Source organism: Fukomys damarensis, unplaced genomic scaffold (assembly GCF_012274545.1).
Source record: "Fukomys damarensis isolate Sample0158 unplaced genomic scaffold, DMR_v1.0_HiC HiC_scaffold_30, whole genome shotgun sequence".
NCBI classification, from domain to species: Eukaryota; Metazoa; Chordata; class Mammalia; order Rodentia; family Bathyergidae; genus Fukomys; species Fukomys damarensis.
In genome coordinates, this window is record NW_022900942.1 from 4,075,234 (window position 1) to 4,084,175 (window position 8,942).

Consider the following 8,942-nt stretch of genomic DNA (forward strand, 5'->3'; position numbering starts at 1 on the left):
AAAAAAAAAAAAAAAAAAATCCCAAAGGAAAAGAAAAATCTGAGGCTGGGGATTTAGCTCAGTGGCACTGTGCCTGCTTAGCAAGAGCAAGGTCCTGAGTTCAATCTCAAAAAGAAAAAAAAAAAAATCTGAAAAGCCCCTCATCCTGATCATCAAGCCAGGATGTCTGTAGCCCTTCTCCTGGCAGACAGAGCTTCGTCTCCTTCTAATTGTGTAGCCCACACTTTTCTTTAGATCTCACTGTGTAGTCCAGACCGGCCTTGCACCCACAGCAGTCCTTCTGCCTCACCCTCCCAAGTCCTGGGATGACAGCTTTGGTCCCACCAAGCTCAGCTTAGTCCACCCACTTTACAGATGGAAAAGCCACAGCAGAGAGAGGTCTCTTGAGAGTCCGGGTGGGCCTGGCAGGAGGCACCCTTACGGAGCTCCATCCAGCCTGCCTCCCCGGATGCCACACAGGGAAGCCTGCCAGGACCTGGCTCCAACCATCCAGCACATTTACTCAGCGAGAGCGTTTAGCGATACCCACAGGGGACTCTGGTGGTGGTGGAAACAGAGTTGCACGCTGGGCCTTCACAGGGAGACAAAGGACGGATTGTACAATCATCATAACTGTGCTGCTGCGTCCTGCAGCTTCCTGGGCCTGTGTAACTCACGCTGAGGTCTCGCCTGCCTTTCCCTGCCAGAGAGCCTGCTTCTGCCTTCTTAGTGGACTTACAAACACTTGTTGCCCCTCACCTGGCCTGCAAGGGAGTCTTCTCAGCGCCTCCCCCACCTCTACTTTTCTCATCCCCTTGGAACAGCACTGGGTTGTGCTCTTGTTTTCTTTTCTTTCTTTTTGGGGGGTGTGTGTGTGTGCATGCGCGTGTTCACACATGCACATGTGCACATTCTTGTTTCTAACTACTCTCACCTGCAACCCCAGGGCCTTTGCACTGGCTACAGTCTGGTCACGAATGCCTTTCAGAGCTGGGCGTGGTGGTGCACACCTGTACTCCCAGCACTCGGGAGGCCGAGGCAAAAGGATTGCTGTGAATTCGAGACCAACCTGGGCTACATAGTGAGATCCAGTTCAGCCTCAACTACATAGTGAGACCCTGTCTCAAAAAACCAAAAAAAAAAAAAAAAAAAAAAAGGAATGCCTTTCATTATATTGCCCCTCTGCTGGCCTCAATGCTTTATTTAGATCTCTGTTTAAATATTAGCTTTTTTACTGCAGCATCATGCCACACACTTGTCATCCCAACGCTGTGGGATACTAAGGCAAGAAGATTGCAAATTCAAGTCCAGCCTGGGCAGTTTAGTGACTTAGTGAGACCCTGGCTCAAAATACAAAATAAAAAGGCCTGGGAGTGTAGTTGAGTGAGAAGGCCCTGGGTTCAGCCCCCAATACCCGCTCCCAAAATAAGGCACCTCACCTGTTGTGAGGGAGGAGTTAGAAAATCTCAAGTGGGCCCAGGATGTAGCTTAGCAGCACAGCACCTGCCTGGCAAGCACAAGGCCCAGAGTTTGATTCCCGGTACAAAAAAAAAAAAAAAAAAAAAAAATGCAGGTGATTAAAAGGAAGACAGGTGCCTGGTAGAAGGAATGGCAGGGGCGGAGGGCCCGAGATGGTAAGGAAAACAGACCCACTCCAGGAACAGTGAACTCCCTGCCTTCACCTCCCACCTACCTTGCTCCTTTCTTCTTTCTCTCCTGGTTGCTGTGCAAGCATGTGGAACCTGTTGTGACCTCAGGACCTTTGCACTGGTGGTTCCCTCTGCCTGCAGTGATTTCCTTCATGCCAGGCATGTGATACACACCTGTTGTCCCAGCACTCAAACAGTGAGACAGGAGGATCGCTGTGAGTTTGAGGCCAGCTTGGGCTACAAAGAGAGTTCAAGGCCATCCTGAACTACATAGTGAGACCTGGCTTAAAAATAAGGTTTAAAAAAAAGAAATATTTCCTTCACATCTTAGTATTCTGTCTTCCTGTCTTCATTTCCATCTTTGTGCAAATGTGGCCTTCCCTGAATGTACCCTACAATTCCCATCCCACCCCTTCCAAACCCTACCCCTTGCATGTCTTGATGTGTTTGCCTTGCCTTTTTCTTTGGAGTTGGAAACCAGGGCCTTTCTTTCCTATGCCAGCCAAGCTCCTCCTCTGCACTGCATCCCCAGCCCTTCTTCTTTGTAAATTTGTCTTGCTTTATTGTGTTTGTTTTTTAAGATAAAATCTCACTATGTAGCCCAGCCTGGGCTCCAATTTTTCTTGACCCTCCTGACTCAGCCTCCCAAGTGCTAGGATTACAGGCATGGACTATATACGGCACTCGCCTAGCATGGTTGGAGGCCTGGGTTACATCCCCTACACTGCAAAGACATACATCAAAATACATCTGTAGCCCAGCTACTCAGGAGGCGGACCAGACTCCCTTGAGCCCAGTTCAGGGACAGCTAGGGTGACACAGTGAGATTTGTCTCAAAAACCGACAGAGAGATAAAACCAAATAGCTGCTGCATTCCCAGCCCCACCTCCTGGCTTTTTGTTGTTGTTTTTTACCGGTTCTTGTTTGGGGGAAGTACTGGGAATCGAACTCAGGACCTTGTGGTTTCCAGGCAGGCGCATGCCACTGAGCTGCACCACTGGCACCCTTCTTTTTCTTTTTCTTTTTGGTGCCAGGGATTGAACTCTGGTTCTTGTGCTTGTGAGGCAGACAGTGAAACCACTGAGCTAAATCCTTCGCGCCCTGAGCCTCCCTTTTTTTTGTTTTTTCAGACAAGGTCTTCCTAATGTAACTCAGGCTGGCCTTGAATTCACTATGTAACCCAGGGTGGCCTGGAACTTGCAGGAATCCTGCCTCAGCTTCCCAAGTGCTGGGATTATGGGTGTGCACTACCAGCCTGGGTTAAGAAACTGCCTCCCAAAATAGGGGGTGAGTCAAGTATGGTAGCTCACACCTGTAATTCCAGCAGCTGAGAGGCTGAGATAGGAAGATTTGCAGGTTTGAGCCCAGTTTAGTGACTGAGTGAGATAAGAAGGGCTGGGCATGGCGCTCAGTGTGAAGGCCCTGGGCTCAATCCCCAGTTCTGTGGTGGGGGAGAGGCAACAGGTAAAGTCTGGAGCCAGGCGTGCAGTAGCTTGCTGAGGCACAGGCTGCAGGCCGGTCCCCAGACCCTGTGCACTGACACCGACGCTCTGGCGGCCATGGCTCTGCTCTGCGCCTCATTTGCCAAGAAGATAATAATAGCCTCTGGCTCAGATACTGCAATTGTGTGTGTGTGTGTTTGTTTGTTTGATTACATTTTATTTTTTAAATTTTATTCCATTCTCCCCCAAACAGGCCTCCTCCCTTCCCTATGTACAAAAGCTTTGTTTCCATTTTCCCTTTTTTTCTTTATAATTTTTTTGGTACCAGGAATAGAACTCAGAACCTTGTACTTGCCAGGCAGGCACAGTGCCACTGAGCTAAATCCTCAGCCCTTTAATGAATATTTTTGGTGGGGGAGGTATTTGGGATTGAACCCAGGGACTGCTAAACTATATCCCCAGCCCTTTTTACTTACTTATTTATTTTGGTACCGGGGATGGAACTCAGGTCTTCGCACTTGCGAGGCAGGCGGTGCCCCACTGAGCTAAATCCCCAGCCTCTTTTTATTTGTTTTTTAATTTTACCTTTTTTCCCTCCCAGTTTCAGGGATTGAACTCAGGACCTGACACTGGCAAGGCAGACGTGGTGCCACTGAGCTACATCTCCAGCCCAGCCCTTTGTATTTTTGAGACAGTGTCCTAAATGGCCCTGGATGGGCTCAAACTTGTGATCTTCCTGCCTTAGCCTCTTAGATTAGCTCAGATTACAAGTGTGTGTTTGACTTTACACAACATGGCATCATCAGCATGTGGTTTTGGGGGCTCTTTTCATGACACATGCTTTATTTTAAATGGAGATAAAATTCAGAGACTACACAATTTACCCTTTTCAATGTGTGTGATTCAGTGTTTTTTTACTATATTTACAAAGAAGATGTTGGTTTTGAGATCCATCCATAATGTCGAATGTAGTGACAGTTTCTTTTTATTTCTAGCAGTGCTGTCATTCCTCAATTGAGGAGAATTGGTTGCAGGACCCAGCCCTTAACAAGATCAATCTATGAAGCCGAGCATGGTGGCCCAATGCTGGTAATCCTTGCATTCGGGGAGGCTGAGGCAGGAGAATCACAAGTTTGAGCCCAGCCTGGGCAATTTAGCAAGACCCTGTCTCAAAATGAAACATAAAAAGGGTTGAGGATGGAGCTCAGTGTGAAGGCCTTGAGTTCCAACCCCAGGAAAGAGAGGAGAAGAGAGACCAATCACTTCCTGGCCTTTTGGCTAGGGAGTTCTGAGAACTGCCTTTCCTCTAGAGGGGCTCCTGGCCACCTGCCCGAGGCAGTGCAAGAGAATGCCTGCTGCTTCCTCAGCCCTGGTCACCATCACTTTCTTTTTAGCTCTTTGGGTGGGTGTGTTTGAAGTCTTTTCTATCTTAAAAATATTCTGACACGAAGCAAGCCAGTATGACAAATGTTCACATTTGCTAATCTTGGGTGGTGGGTGTATTTTAGGAAGCTCTGATCTTTTTTGTAGTTGAAGTTTGATGCTTTTACATTTCAGCTTGAATCCGGGAAGGGGAAGCTTCTCTCTGGCTGCATGGATGGCAGATGCCCTCCTATTCCCTGACCCTCCAACAGGACATTCTGGTTCCAGTGATCTCATGATCCACAGTTGTTGCCTCCACCATGCCCTCCTCTCTCCCTAGGGATCGATGAAGACTCCAGGCTGCCCAGATACCTGGCTGAGTCTGTCACCCCCTCAGAGTGCAGCCTTAAGGAAGGGGCTGGGGGCTGGGGTGAGGCTCAGTGGTGAGGGCTGGTCTAGCTCACATGGAGCCCTGGGTTCCATCCCCAGAACTGGGGGAAAAAAAACCCACATAAAATATTGCATTAAAATACTGGTTTTTTGCAGGGTGTGGTGGTGCACACCTGTAATCCCAGTACTTGGGAGGCTGAGGCAGGAGGATTGCCTCAAATTTGAAACCAGCCTGGGCTACATAATGAGCTTGAGGCCAGCTTGATCTACATAGCAAAACTGTGTCAAAAAAAAAAGGAGAGATACTTTGTCTTTTTAAAAATGTTTTGGTACTGAGGATGAAACCCAAAGCTTTCTTACTGAGCTATATCCCCAGCCCCTTTTATTTTTATGTTGAGACAGGGTCTCACTAAGTCCCTAAGCTGTCCAGATTGCACTTGGTTTTGTGATCCTCCTGCCTCAGCCTCCCACAGTTCTGGGATAACAGGCATTTGTTGCCATGCCTAGCTGAAATACCGTTTTTCTTTTTCTTTCTTTTCTTGGAGACAAGGTCTTGCTCTGTAATTCAAGCTGGCTTTGAACTCACTATGTAGCCCAAGCTGGCTTCAAATTTAAGGCAATCCTCCTACCTCAGCCTCCCAAGTGCTGGACCTGCTGATCTGCACCACCACGCCCAACTACTGTTTCTCTATAGACTGAGTTATTGGCAGCCCCTTATTTTTGCCCCTGTTGCCAGTGTCTATTTTGTCCCACCCTCTCCCCAATGGGTATGTTTATAAAGGGCTGAGGACCGAGCCCAGGGCCTACGCAGGCTGGGCAAGTGCTCTACCACTGTTCTACATCCCCAGCCTGCTTCCCGCATCCTTTCCTGGCTGCACTGGGCACCCAGAAGGAGCGAAGCATTTGGCCACCCACATTGTACACAGAATCTGAGCAGGACGGCAAGCCTCCTCCGGTTGCTTAACAACTGCCTCATTCGGTTGTCTGGCTGAAGTTAGCTGTCTAGTGACTTCGGCTCTGAGTTTGTTGTCTGGCTCCTGGACTCAAGGTCACTTGTACTAAAAACAGTCTGCATTCTAGAGCCACTTTGGAAAACAGTGGAGGAGCTGAGTTCCACGGTGCACATTTGTGATCCCAGCAGCTTGGGAGGCTAAGGCAGGAGGATCTCAACTTTGAGGCCACAGCCTGGTCATTTAACAAGACTCTGTCTTAAATGTAAAAAATAATTCTATAAAAAGGGTTTAAAGCTGGTTGTGATGGCGCATGCCTGTAATCCCAGCATTTGGGAGGCTGAGGCAGGATGACTGCTGTACGTTTGAGGCCAGCCTGGGCAACATGGACTATATAGTGAGACCCTGACTTAAAAAAAAAAAAAATCAATTCACCAAAGCCTGGGGATGGAGCTCAGTGGTAGAGCACCCTTGGGTTTAATTCCCCAGTATTGTAACCAAAACACTAGAGGAAGTTACCTCTAGTGAGGGACACAGGAATGGCACAGCAGGCTCATCCTATTTACAGTTGACTTCCATCCTCTTCAAATACCCAAATCAGTGCACCGCTAAGAAAAGACTGCCAACACCAGTTACAAGGATGAGGAGTAAGTGGAACTTTCACAGGGTGCCAGTCCCAGTTTCAGGCCACGAAAGCTGAACACATGACTGATGGCTCACCCATCCTGTCCCTCGGTATTTAGAGAAATGAGTACTCACGTTCACCAAAATACTTGTGCCAGCTTTATTAACAAAGGCCAAGCTGGGCACAGTAGGCTGAGGCAGAATTGCCTAAGCCTAGGGATTCAGACCCAGCCTCAAAAACAAACAAGCAAGCCCTGTGCTCTGGTTTACATCTGTAATTCTAGTTGCTGGGGAGGCTGAGGCAGGAGGAATACAGGTTCCAGGCCAGCCTGGGCAACCTAGTAAGACCCGGTCTTAAATTTTTTCGTTTTTTGTTGTTCTTGTTTTGTTTTGTTTTTTGGTAAAACCTGGGATCAAACTTGGGACCTTGTGCTTGTGAGACAGGTGGCAGAACCACTGAGCTAAATCCCCAGCCAAATAAAATTTTTTATTTATTTATTTTTTGAGTCAAGTTCTCACTATGTAGTTCAGGCTGGCCTCAACATCATGGTGATCCTCTTTCCTTGGCCTCCTGAGGACTAGTATTACAGAGCTTTGTACTACACCCAGATTAAAATAAAACGTTAAAAAGATCTTGCCAGGCTTGGTGTCATACACCTGTAATCCCAGCATTTGGGAGTCTGAGGCAGGAGGAGTGCTGTGAGTTCGAGGCCAGCCTGGGCTATGTAGTGAATTCCAGGTCAGTCTCAACTACACAGTGAGACCCTGTCTCAAAAAACAAAACAAAACAAAAAAAGATCTAGAAATGTAGCTCAGTGTTAGAGTACCTACTGGATTCATCCCTAGTGCCCTTAGCAGCAAAACAAAACACCCCACAAAGAAAAAAGAAAGAGCAAATGAGGGAAACTCAAGTCTCAAAAGCAACAACAAAAAAAAAGAGGTGGGCCTGGGATTTAGCTCAGTGGTTCAGCCACCTACTTTGCGAGCCAAGGTCTCAGAGTTCGATCCCTGGTACCAAAAGAAAAAAAGAGGCTTAAGGTGTAGTTGGGTGGTAGAAGGCCTGCCTGGTATGCACTAGGGCGTGGCTTCAATCCCCAGCACTGCAAAAACAAAAACTGACTAAACATGTTTTGGGTGTGGTGACCACTTCTATAAATCCAGCACTTTGGAAGCTGAGACAGGAGGATCATAAATTCGACTCCAGCCTGGGAAAATTAGTGACTTAGACTCTGTTTTAAAAAAGGGTGGGGGGCTGGAGATTTAGCTCAGTAGTGCCACTGCCTGTCTCTCAAGTGCAAGGGTGAGTTCACATCCCAGGTACAAAAGAAAAAAAAAAAAAAAGACAAAAAACCTGCCCAAACAACCAATTGATCAACTGGTGAATATGTTGTAGTATGGTGGCACAGTGGCACATCACTTGGCAAGAGAAGAACAAATGATTGATTTGCCCAGCAATGTGTACTAATATAAAAAGCTTTTTTTTAAAAAAACGAATGTACAAGGCCGGGCATTTAGCTCAGTCAGTGGTTCTGCCGCCTGCCTTGCAAGCGCAAGGACTGAGTTCAATCCAAGGTACAAAAAACAAAAAACAAAACAACCCCGAATATACAATCGTCACTTCAAACTGCCTCATCTTCTCAGAGCTCTTTCAGAGAGCCTTCACTGTGGGCTACATGGAGGCTGGCTGTTGATGTCTAGGAGCCATGGTCACAGCCAAAAGCCACATTTCAAAAAGCTGGGCAAGTCGAGTGCAACACTCTGGGAAGCTGAGGTGGGAGGCTCAGCCCGGGCAATATAGCGAGACTGTGTTTCAAAATAAAATTAGAGTGCTGGGTGTAGTGGTGCACGCATGTAATCCCAGCACTGGAGAGGCTGAGGCAGGAGGATTGCTGTGAGTTCGAGTCCAGCCTGAACTACATAGTGAGGCCCTATTTTGAAAAACAAAAAATAAAATAAAATTAGAAACAAACAAAAGAGAGCTGGGGTTGTGGCTCAGAGCGAAGGCCCTGGGTTCATTAGTACCAAAAAAAACCCAAACAAACCAACCTGCCACGCACCAAATAACTGGCTTTCAGTTGCCAATAATAAAGATGGCGGCGCGGGTGTGGGTTGGTGCTTAATCTAAGTCACGTGATAAAACGTGAAGCGGCGCTCACCTCAATTTTTTCGGACACGCCTATTTCTAGGTCAACCAATGAAACTCAGGCATTGGGGCTGCCCTCTTTTCCTTTCTTCACCAATGGTCCTGACACCTTCCACTAGGTCCAATCATCACTTTCGCTTCTTACGAATGACAACCCAGCAGTCCAGTGAGAGAAAACTACAGTGGGGGATTTAGGAGGCCGGAAACGAGGCCCTTAGAGTGCCGGCGCGCGACGGATAACCGGCGTTGGGCGGCGCTTCTCGTAGCACGCGGAGGCGAACGAGAAACCAGGTAAGCGGCGGGTCTCGGGCGCTGGACCGCGGCGCGGAGAGGTCGGAGCGGTGAGTGAGCGGTGGAGGGGATACAGCGTTGGAAAATGGGTAGCGGGAAGTGGGGGCGCGGG

General features: G+C 48.0%; 1 protein-coding gene across 4 annotated transcripts in view; it reads left to right on the forward strand.

Annotated features, from left to right (window-relative positions):
• The window catches only part of Ddx39a (DExD-box helicase 39A), a 19,395-nt gene that overhangs the window by 1,894 nt on the left and 8,559 nt on the right, over positions 1-8,942 (forward strand). For 2 of the 4 annotated variants that reach the window (XM_010613444.1, XM_010613445.3), the window contains exon 2: positions 8,659-8,830. The gene's annotated coding sequence lies outside the window, so the exon portion shown is untranslated. Of the gene's footprint in view, positions 1-8,584; positions 8,831-8,859; positions 8,881-8,942 lie in introns of those variants that run through there. The other 2 variants (XM_010613443.3, XM_033757428.1) reach the window with 2 other exon arrangements.